The following is a 12154-nucleotide window of genomic DNA, read 5'->3' on the forward strand; positions in this document are numbered from 1 at the left end:
GGGGATCACGCGTCCGTCGCTCACTGTCCTCTCGGGATCGGGGTCCACAGTGGCGCCTGCGTTTTTTAACCCAAAGGGCATGACAGTGTAGCAATAGACGCCCTGATCGGTGATGAACGCTGTTTTCGGGATGTCTGGCTCGTGCATTTTGATCTGATTGTAGCCTGAGAACGCGTCTAAGAAGGTGAGAAGTTCGTGTCCGGAGGTGGCGTCGATGAGTTGGTCAATGCGCGGGAGGGGATAGGGGTCTTTTGGGCAGGCCCGGTTAAGGTCGGTGAAGTCTATACAGGCCCGCCATCCTCCGCTAGCTTTCTTGACCATCACGACGTTTGACAGCCATTCGGGATACCGGATTTCCCTGACGAATCCGGCTTGTAGCAGTTTTTCCACTTCGGCCTTTATGTGAGTTTGGCTCTCTATTGCGAAGTTCCTCTTTTTCTGCCGGACGGGTTTAAGGGCGGGGTTCACATTCAACTTGTGGACGGCCATTTCCTTGGGTATCCCGGGCATGTCCTTGGCGGACCATGCGAACATGTCTTTGTTTATTCTGAGGAAGTTGATCATCTGGTCTCGCAAGGGGCCTGTTAACATGGAACTTATCCGGACTTGTCTCTCCGGCTGAGCTTGGGTCAGGGGGATGGAATCTAGCTCCTCGGCGGGCTCTCCTCTAATTGCGCGAGCCCGCTGCCGAGGGTCTTCACTGCCGATTGTGAAGTTTTCGGCTGGGGCGTTGGTTCCTTTCAGGCTTGCCGCGTAGCACTGGCGTGCTATCATTTGCTGTCCCCTGACCTCTCCCACTCCGTCCGGAGTGGGGAATTTCATCTTGAGATGGGGGGGTGGAGACTACGGCTCCCAAGTCTCTGAGAGCAGGGCGCCCAATGATGGCGCTGTAGGTGAACGGTATGTCTACGACCAGGAAGGTGGTCAGGATGGTTTTCTGCAAGGTGTGCGCTCCGAAAGTCACGGGCAAGTCGATCTTGCCGTCTACCTGTACGGATGCCCCGGAGAAACCGTAGATGGAGTATTCCGCGGGTCCCAGCCTTTCCCTGCCCAGCTTCATTTCTTCAAAAGTTTCGAGGTGTAGCACATTGACAGAGCTTCCTGTGTCCACCAAGATTTTTCCTATATCGAAGTTGGCGACGACCAGCCTGATGACCAGTGCATCGTCATGCGGGACTTGCAGCCTGTCGAGGTCTTTGTTGGAAAAAGTGATGATCTGGTTTTCATGGGGTGGATTTGTTCGGGCCTTCTTGGAAGGTATATCCATGGAGAATACCCGTTCCGCGTATGCCCGCCGACCGGCTGTTGTCGGCCCTCCCGCCGCGGGCCCGCCTGCGATGATATTGATTTTTCCTATGATGGTAGGCGGTTGCTCGCGAGCCTGTGGCTGTTCGGGGGGCTCGCCTTTTCGGGGGCGCTGGTGGCGGCTCGTGTCGTGTCTGCTGCGGGATCGGCGTCGGCTTCGTGAGTGATGCCTACCGGGGGATCGGTGTCGGCTTGTGGACCGGCGGCAGTTTGGTGACCGATGCCTACCTCTGGGTTCGTCGAGCGGGCGCTGGGCCTCGCGTGGGCTTCTGTCAGGACTCCTGAGGTATTGGTTTAGGTGTCCTTCCTCGGCCAGCCTTTCCAGCTGGAGGCGGAGGTGGAAGCAATGGTCAGTTTCGTGGCCGTGGTCCCCGTGGAATTCGTAGAATTTCCTAGCGGACCTCTTCTTTGGATCTGTGGCCATTTTCTTGGGGGGAGTCAGGAGACCCTGATCCCTAATAGCCGATAGAACGTGGGAGAGGGGGAACTTTAGTGGGGCGGTTCCCAACCTTTCGAAGACGGGGATGGGGTTGCGGCCCGTCTGTCTTTTATCGGTTCGTGGCCTTATGGCCCTTCGGCCGTCGTTTTTTCTCTCGTCGGGGCCGGGCCGATTCTGTTCTCGAGCGCAGGCTTCTTCTGCTCGGACGAACTTATCAGCCTTTGATTCAAGCTCCTGTAGGTCCCGCAGGGGCTTGAGGGTGAGGTGCAGCTTAAGATTCGGATCGGTGGTGGCATGCTTTAGTGTGGCGACCGCTATCTGGACGTCCATGTTGGAGAGTTGGGCCAATTCGGCGTTGAACTTCAACATGAAGTCTCTTAGGGTCTCGTTTCTGCCTTGGCGGAGGGCTAGGAGGGCGTCCGCAGGATCATGGCGGAGGCGGTTGTTAGCAAACCTCGTGCTGAACTTTCGCCCGAATTCGTGGAAGGATGCGATGGAGTCGGGCTCCAATCTCATGTACCAGTCGTTGGCGGTTTTTCTTAGTAGGGATGCAAAGGCTCTGCACATGAATCCATCCGACACGCCTCGAAGCGTCATTACTCTCTTGAAAGTCTGGAGGAAGTCGAGGGGGTCCGTGCTCCCGTCGTATAGACCGAAGCGGGAGAGGTCTATGCCTGCTTCTGCGGGGGTCTTTAAGACCTCTGAGGTGAACGGGGATGCCGTTTCCCTTTCCCACTCATCGAGGATGCCGTGGGCGTAGGGTTTTTTCATTTCTAGTTTTACCTCTCGGATTTGCCTTTGCAGGTCCGCTATTGGATCCAAGCTGGGCGGTTGCGCCGAGGTTGCAACTTCTTCTGCCCGAGCCAAGGGCGGTTCCCGGAGACGGGTATCTTGGACAGGGGGGGGCGCGGCTGTTAGTAACCTGTCCCCTGCTGCCTCGCTGATGTCCCCCGCCTGCGTGGGGCAAGGGGCTATTTGTTGATGGGGACGGCGTTCTGCGAGTCGGTGCTCGCTTTCGGCGGGGATGTCGTTCCCCTGATTGTTCCTCATTGCCTTCGTCGTAGGCTTCTGTCCGGTCCTGTGTCGTCCTGGGCTTTTTCGAAGCCGGGAGAGGCAAACGCTGGAGTAGTTCGTTGCGAAGTTCGTTGAACATCTCCATGGTGGGGACCATCTGCGGCGTGCTGGAGGAGGGTCGGGGTTGGTCCGAAGGCGGTGAGTTTCGCTCTTGGGAGCTTGAGGAGCTGGCTTGTGCGCGCTGGGCCTGACTCCTGGTTATTACCCCTGTTTCTGGCTGTTGGGTGTGGTTTATCATCGCCATAAGGCGTTCAGTTACTCGACGAGTCCCACGGATGGCGCCAATATGATGGCGTCTGGATCCGGGTCTGCGATCGCGCGGTCGGTAGAGGGCCTCCGCGGGGTCTGCAATCACAAACAAAAGGGAGTCAGGGGGTCCGGGGTGGGTCCCGGACGACCACTTCGACACCCAAGTCAGATCCTTCGACCAGTCAATATAAAGAACAGCTAGAAAGGGAGGGGGTTTTGACCAGGGTTACCAGGGCCAGTGCGCGAGGACATTTCTGGGTGCATAAATGAGTGAGTCGGAGGGGACTAGCAGGGAGGGCAGGATGGGATTCCTGGCCTCCTCTGTTGTTGCCTCGCCTCTTTTTCCGGTGTTGCGGGGTGGAGGATGGGTGAATTCCCTGCTTTTCGGGGTCAAAAGAGAAAAAAGGTCCCCCCTCTTCTTCCTTTCCCTCCCCTTTTAAAGGGAGGTGTGCGGCCCTTTTCATCATTATGGAGGGAAAAACTTCCTTTGCAGGATTGGGCCGTCCCTCTGCCTCGCCGGCGCGCGTGGCTTTGGCGGCCATTTCCTTCCCTAATTTGTGATGATGAGGCCTGGGTGGTGAGAAGAACTTCCTTTGCAGGATTGGGCCGTCCCTCTGCCTCGCCGGCGCGCATGGCTTTGGCGGCCATTTTCTTCCCTAATTTGTGATGATGAGGCCTGGGTGGTGAGAGTGCGACATGTGTCATGAATGTGTAGTCTTTGCCGTTTTCCAACACCCTTCTTCATGATGGTTGGGCTCTGCTCGTGCATGGATGACACGTGGCGATATTTGGGAGCGTAGCCGTATTTGTGCCCCATCAAGCTCCTAGAGCTTGGTATGAGAGGCTTTGCACTTTCCTAGTGGAAAAATGATTTGAGATGGGAAAGGTGGATAAGACATTATTTATCAAAAGAGAAAATCAAGATATCCTCCTTGTCCAAATCTATGTGGATGACACCATTTGTGGCTCAACTAATCAAAAAATGTGTGATGAATTTGCAATTCTAATGAAAAATGAATTTGAAATGAGCATGATGGGTGAGTTAACCTACTTCTTAGGACTCCAAATTAAACAATATCAAAATGGGATATTTTTAAATCAAGAAAAATATACAAAGGAGTTATTAAAGAAGTATGGCATGGATAGCAGTAAGACATCAAGAATTCCCATGAGTACAACTGCTAAGCTAGAAAAAGATGAATTTGGCAAATCTATAGATAAAAAGATGTATAGGGGTATGATAGGTAGCTTACTCTATTTGACAGCCAGCAGACCAAACATTATGTTTACTGTCTGTCTCTGTGCTCGATTTCAATCGGATCCAAAAGAGTCTTACCTATCGGCAGTCAAGAAGATCTTTAAATACTTAAGAGGAACCCAAAGTCTAAGACTATGGTATGAAAGATCATCTGCCTTCACTCTCATTGGATATTCAGATGCAGACTTTGCTGGATGTAGAGTGGATAGGAAAAGCACTAGTGGGACTTGTCAATTCTTGGGAAAATCACTTGTTTCATGGTTTAGCAAGAAACAAAATTTAGTAGCTCTGTTTACATCAGAACCAGAATATGTGACAGCTGGAGCTTGCTATGCACAAGTCATATGGATGAAAAGCACATTGATGGACTATGCAATTAAAATGGAAAATATTCTCATCCAATGTGACAATACCAGTACTATAAGTTTGACAAAGAACCCCATACAACACTCTAGAACAAAATATATTGAGATTAGGCATCACTTCATTAGAGATCACTCACAAAAAGGGAATATTTGCTTAAAATATATCAATACTGAGGATCAATTGACGGATATCTTTACAAAACCCCTTAGTGATGATAGAATTTGTTATATCCGAAGTGCCTTAAACATTTGGAGTGCGGATCAAGTAAAAGAAATTGCCAAATAAATACTTTGTGCCTTTCACCAGCTTATCTATATAGTATTTATGAATATCATCCTTGTTTGGTAGTATCTGCATGAATGAGATGTCAAATATTAATCTTAAAAATCACTCAATTGGTACTCTTAGCCTTCTTAGTTTTCTAAGTTGGAGAGGTACCTTCACTTTAATTAAAAATAGTTAACAATTTGACTTATGTCAACATCTCGATCATGAACAGGTATATGTGCATTACTTGGCTAAATATTTTTATACCATAAGCATTGATTTAAGGGGAGTACCTAACTCAATTCTCATTTACTCCTAAATTGCTGTATATTTTAATTCACCCTTTCTGTCGATGACAAAAGGGGGAGAAGTTTGAAATTGATTATCTATTCAATTGACTATATGCACCATATGCTTTTAATTGTTATAATTTATCTATGTGCATATATTGAGGGGGAGTTCCAGCAATCACTTGCCTACTATGTCACTCCACACACACCTCATAATCAATTTTGTTTGTCATCATAAAAAAGGGGGAGATTGTAAGCCCAAGGGTCTACTCTCCTATCTTGTTTTGATGATTCTAAACATAATTGATCGTGTTATTGAATACTAATCAATTTACCTTGAAGTGTTGTGTTTAAGATAGGATTGATCATTGAAGAAACCAACACACTACATAGTCATGCTTGAAGACGTACCAACACAAGAGTCAAAGGAGCTAAGTGGAGCTCACATCATCTCTCAAGCAAGCATACAAAAGATGGAAGATCAATTGAAGACCAAGACTAAAGAGAAGTTGAAGGTTACATAGGTATCATTGTACATCCTTTCTCTTTAGATTTCCAAGACAAGGCAAAGTGTTTTTTAAAAGAGTTTTTTCAAACACACTTAAGAACTTAAAATGGATTAGTGAATGGTTATGTGGTGGACCAACATGTTGGGACCATCATAAACATTCCAAAATTATCATATGAGTCGAGTTCCAAAAGCCAAAAATCAAACAAGCAATAAAAACACAAAATCTGCTGATTTTTAGGCTTCTCGGAACTCCGAGATTTTTCTCGGAGCTCCGAGCTCGGAACTCCGAGAAATGGTCCAGTAGAATATTTTCTTCTTCTGCCTGTTCTCTCGGAACTCCGAGAACCTCGTGACAGACCAAAATATAGCCGTTGGGATTTGAATAAATTTGTGATTTTTAATATTACCACCCCCAAACGGTCATATTTTGATGAGAGGTTATATATACAACATCAAGAGGACTTTTCCTCTCTCTTGAAAATTTTGAAGAATCATCATTAAGCTTTCAAACACTTACAAATCCTTTTAGCTTGAGAAATTGTTTTCTTCCCCCCAAACTTGCCTTGCAACTTGCAAATCTTTTGAGTTTGGATTTAGGCCTTCACTTGCAACCTACATTGGAAAGCTATCAAGGGACTACATTGTGCATCAAGCTTTCAAGAAGAAGCCAAGCAAATCTTCATCTTCCATTATTTTAAAGGTGGCTAGGGCATCCTATCTTAATACCCTAGAGAGCAATCGCTTAGAACTCGGCGAAGAAGGAGAGTCGGTGTAAAGGTGTAAGGGCATCCTTATTTAATATCCCTTGGAAATGTAATCGCCTATGAGCCGGGCATCGTGGAGGTCTCCAATAATGGAAATCCTTAAGGACGATCTTAAGAAGAGTGGAGTAGGGCTTTGCCCGAACCACTATATATCGGTGTGTTCTTTCTTATTCTTGCACTTTCATTCTTATTTTTGGTTTGGTATTTCTATTTGTGTTGATCTCATTTGAACTAACCAAAATCTAATTAAGAGAAGAAAATTCTAATTAGGGTTCACTAATTAATTTTCAAAAGGGCTAATTCTAGTTTTAAAATCAATTCACCCCCCCTCTTGTGTATTTCACAAGTGTTCCTAAATAGGGCTCTAATGGTTCCTACGATGTAAACCGCAATCCAACAGTTCCGAAAGACATGGAGTGAGTTAGTTCAATTTGTTGAATTTAATGATTTTCGATTTCTGAAGATTTTCGATTCCTAAACATCTAAGGAATACCAAAGGCTCTATGGTTCGCAATTTTCGGCCTCGAATCACAACCATGGAAGGGAATCGTGCTCTCAACCCTTGTATAATTTAGCACGTAAATTATAGTATCTTATTGCCTGGCATATTTCTCAGGAATTCCATGGACAGTAGACCTCGGACCCAATATCATACTACAATTTACGCACTCCAATTATGCTGGATCGATCGCAATTAGTATAAGATTATGGTTACGATCTCGGCAGTTAAATTGTCACAAACCCTAAGGTTTCTGTTTCAAATAGTTAGGGATTGAATTTATGATGAAAAGTTAAGATTTTTTGGAGATTTTTACTGACTTTTGTATTGATTTGCTATTAAATTGTGATTTAATATCATTAAGACCAGATTGCTAGGAATACACAGTAACCCTAAGCAATCGAACTCCAAATCAGTTGAAACTTTTCTAGTAACAACATATGGATGATTGTGACTTACTGGAAAATTTTCATGAATTACCATTAAGATTTGATATCAATTCCCGATTTTTCAAAATCCAAATCAGATTATAGATTAAAACAGCAACCTATATCATATCACTTTTAAATTACTCCAAACTTTTACAGAATAAATATATAAATGATTAAAGCTTACTGAAAAATTGGCATGAATTATCATTAAGATTAGATATCAATGTCCGATTTTTCAAAATTCAAATCAGATTATAGATTAACATAGTAACCTATAGCATATCAATTTCAAATCAACTTAAACTCTTACAGTATAAAGATAATCATGAAATTATAATACTGTATGACTTTCAGGGATTTTTATAACGATTTGATGCCCATTTAAATTCAGACAAAAATAAGATAAAATCAAAGAATTACTTAAAAGGCAAACCTAATGGTATCCTAAAATCAAATGAAAAATTCCACTAGATATATAATAGATTATAGAATTTATTATCAAAATTTCAAAACTTAAAACTTAAATCTCCTCCATAAAATTGGTTTTTAAATATAATAGATCAATTTATTTCCTAGGCGTTAAAACCTGTTTATTAAAATAAATTGTAAAACCTTATCAAATCTTTGCAAAATTAATTGAAAATATTTCTCTAACATTCCAGTAACCAAAGTTACTGGTTTGTAAAGAAAAATTTTGAAAATATATTAATTTAATAAGAAAAAGAATTATGGCACGTAAAACGGGGAAGCGATTAGAAAACAGTAAAAACCATATTTGTTTTAAAATATTTTTCAATGAAAACTTCCATTTATTATTAGGCTTTAATTCTGGAAAGTTTCATCAATTTTTAAAATGATTTGGTATTTATTAAAAATAGCCGGAATTTAAAATAATTAATAATCCAATTAAATAAACTCCAAAAAATATGAAAATTTTTGGGTGATCTAAAAACCTTGTAAAACTACTAGAAACAAACTTTCACTAAATTTAGACATGATTTGATATACTTTTGGCTCCAATAATCAAGAAATAACCCTTTTTTGGGGTTATTCTTTGAAAAATAGAATGAAAAATAAAACGGCTGAACCGCGGTTGGAAATTAAGTTTCCAGTAGTTTTGTATTTTATATAAAACCCAGAAAATGTCATTTTTTTAAAAGAACCATGTTTTCAAACACTTGCTTTGATAATCTAATTTAAATCCATATTGAATAAAAACACAAGAAAACCATTTTTAAATTGAGGAAAATTATTTTTTGATAAAATTTTGGATTTTGAAAACTCATAATCTATATTACAACATACTGAAATTTCAAAGAAAAACTCGTTGATTTGATCCATCAAAATTAAAACCCTAGCATGCTTTTTCTACTTCACAAAGATGAGGAATCCTTACCGTTGATCGGGATCATTGTCTCTAGGGTTGGTGATCCAGGATATACGCTTTGTCCAACCCTTTTATACGCTAAAAAAAGGTAGAAAGAATATTCCAATAATTCTTGATTGTGATCACTTGGAGAAGAAGAAGGAATTCAAGAATTCCTTTTATGAACTACACTTGAGAGAGAGATCACACTTAAAGAGAGAAAAAAAAATTCTTGGGAGGAGAGAGAAAAATGACGAATTTGGATTTTTTCCAATCCTTTCTAGCATTGTTTGCTTTGATTTTTATACAAAAAAAGCTAGGGTTAAGAGATAAATAGTAATTTCCAATGTGAGAGCTCCCTTTTTGATAACTGAAACCTTGATCTAACGATTGGTAATCTAGAACAACGGCTCTCTTGGATACTGAAAATTGGGAAGTGGAATTTTTCCTTCGACAGGTGTTTAGATAAATATTTCTTGACCAGGATAGTATTCAACTACCAGGAAGGAAATTAAAAATTTTAAGGGTTCATCTTTCAGAGAAACTGGCTCAACCACCATTGCATCTGAGGTTCTTCCAAGCTTAAGGTGCCTTCCTGGGGTATGATCTTCTTTGGAACTGCACTTCCCGATGTTTCTACTTCGGAATACTTTTGAGCTGATATTCTTTAAAACGAAGCTCTTTGACTAGATGCTCGAGATCTTTCCTTCAGGATTAACTTGGCGCAGGTACAATCGCAGGGAGCTGACGACACTGAGCCTCTTTCACCGAGACAGTTGCATCATTTGGACACAAGGACGGCGGTTGACTCTTCTTAAAGAAGAAATTTGGGTAACGGACACTATTCAAAGGATTGAGGAACTCTGAAAGTGTGAACTTAGAATGACAAAGATTGACTAACTACACTGACAGACATAGTGATGCTTCTGACTTAGTTAACGTTTTGTTTGGTAAGTCTATCCTTTCAAAGAGTAGTTTCTTAATTGATAAACACTGGACTTCTTCCTTAAAACAGTAATGCCTTAAGGATTTAGTTACCATTCCTATGATTGCTTGGTTTCAATGCCCCAAATTTCTAGGATGACACTTGAACTCGCTTGAACTTCTTTTTGATCCTCAGTCTTGATACCGGCTGTAGCCTTCTTATAATGATTCTCTTACCGTAACTAAGTCACCTCTTCGGGATTTTTAACTTAGCGGACCGTGTTAGCCTTAACTTTTGCCTGAACCACCATTCTAGGTTTTCGATCCAGCAGGCTATCCCCTTAGCTTTTGCCTAAGCTGCCCTTTCGGGTTTTCAACTTAGCAGGAGAATGATCTTAAATTTTGCCTAGACCGCCCTTTCAGGTTTTTCAATCTAGCAGATCTTCAAACTCCGTTCTTTTTTTTCTTTTTCACCTTTTTGTGTTTCAGGACCTAGATCATTAATTCTGAACACCGGAAGGACTTTATAGGTAGGATAGGGCTTTTCAAAGAATGGCTTAAGGTTCAACAAAGATTTCGACCGAACCTCTGAACAGGTTGCCTACGTATCCCAGGGTAGGAATCAGGTCGTGCGTAGTTCAAGGCGAATGCCCCTAGTTTGAAGATAAATTGTTTGAAGGTTAATTGATTTTTCTTTTCTTGAATGATTGACTTTTCTTCTTTTGGAACTTGTCCCTCTTTTTTTTTGGAACGATTGAATTTCTTTTCTTTTTTTGAATCGACCGAACTCGGTTTAACCGAGCTGCCTACGTACCCCAGTGTAGGGATCAGGTCTCGCGTAGTTCGGGGCGGATGCCCCTAGTTTGATGGGTTTTCAAGAAAATTTCATTCATGCTCAAAGGGTTTGTAAACCGGTATTTTTTTTTTACATTGGGTTATGATTCTGGGATTTGTTTAACCAAAGGAGGCCTTCCAATGTTCAGGTTTGGAATTGATCTAGGTTGATGAGTTCTCTTTATCATTATTTTTTTTCGGAGTTTGACGGCATTTCCAGGTAAGAGATAATGGATCTTCTTCTTTCAAGATTCTAATATGTGCTTTCGACTTTCATAGAGCGAAACTTGTTCTTTGACATCCTTCATCTATGGATTTGTAACTCTTGATATTTGATGATCACTTCTCAATGCTTGCTCTTGAACTTCTTATCTTGAATTTGTTAGCTTCATGTTATGAATTTGAGAACCAAGGTCATTGATTGGAAATATGAAAGTTGTTTCCACTCTATGCCCCTTGTATAGCATATGATATTCACTTTATTCTTTCTTAAACCTTCTATCTGGGTCTTTCTCCTGGCATTAATGGTAGGGCTTACTGGACCATCTCTTTATTCTCGAAATAGGTTTATCAATTTCTCACATTCTTCAGAGGGTAATGTATTTTCAATCGGCATTCACTGAATCAAAGTTTCAGTGCCAGTGTTTACCACTTCAATTTCATCTTTGAAAGGCTGGGATTGGCGCTCCTCCTCTTGTTCAAGTAATTGTTGTGACTCAAGTGGAGTTTCGTCAATTTTGTCCTCATTTGAGGAGGGAGTCTTACTTTAAGATCAGAAGCATACTTAAGAAACAGACACAAATGAACTATTGGGACTGAAATTTTATTTAAAGAGAAAGCTATTACATCTGTCGACCTATCCTGAACATGCTCAGGATTCACAACTCTAAATAAAAAGAAAAGCAAAAGATAACTTGCCTGGACTAGGCATTGACCTTGAACTGTAAGGCCGGACTCAACAATTGTACTGACCATGATGACTGACTCAACATAAAATAGTAAATGACTAAAACTTTAACTGCTGCAACTGTCTAGCTTTGGAGGCTCGGCGAAGGCTGGCTCATGAATGGTACTTTCAACTTCTGATTCTTTTCATTGTAACTAGACCTGTGCTTCTTTGAACCCTCAGTTATCTAAGCATTGCGATCGGCTGACGGCAGTACTGCATGATTCGGGTAGGCTAATTTCTTTCATCAATCAACTTTTGGATCTTAAATTTTAAGGCAATGCAATTGTCAGTAAGGTGGTCAGGGCCTCTATGGTATTCACAATACTGGTCCATTCTCCAATTTGCTGGTAAAGGATTAGGAGGAGCCCTAATGCCTGGTAGGGTAATGTGACCTGAAGCTAACCCTTGCTGCAAAATGACTGATGGTGGAAATGAGAGAGAGGGGTAAATTCCTTCTTAAGCGCTTGCTTAGGTGTAGCCGTTAACTGATTGTATTTGAATACCGTAGGATTTTGTAGCTCCTTGATTTGTTTTGAAGTAAAATTGCCTCTGTTATAAGCCCCATGTGTTGTGGCCACTTTGATTTCCTGACCTATAGAGACCGGGCTCAATATATTTCGACCCATCA

This window comes from Tasmannia lanceolata, unplaced genomic scaffold, assembly GCF_043159265.1.
Source record: "Tasmannia lanceolata isolate RefF3 unplaced genomic scaffold, GAP_Taslan_0.1 ptg000015l, whole genome shotgun sequence".
Taxonomy (NCBI): Eukaryota; Viridiplantae; Streptophyta; class Magnoliopsida; order Canellales; family Winteraceae; genus Tasmannia; species Tasmannia lanceolata.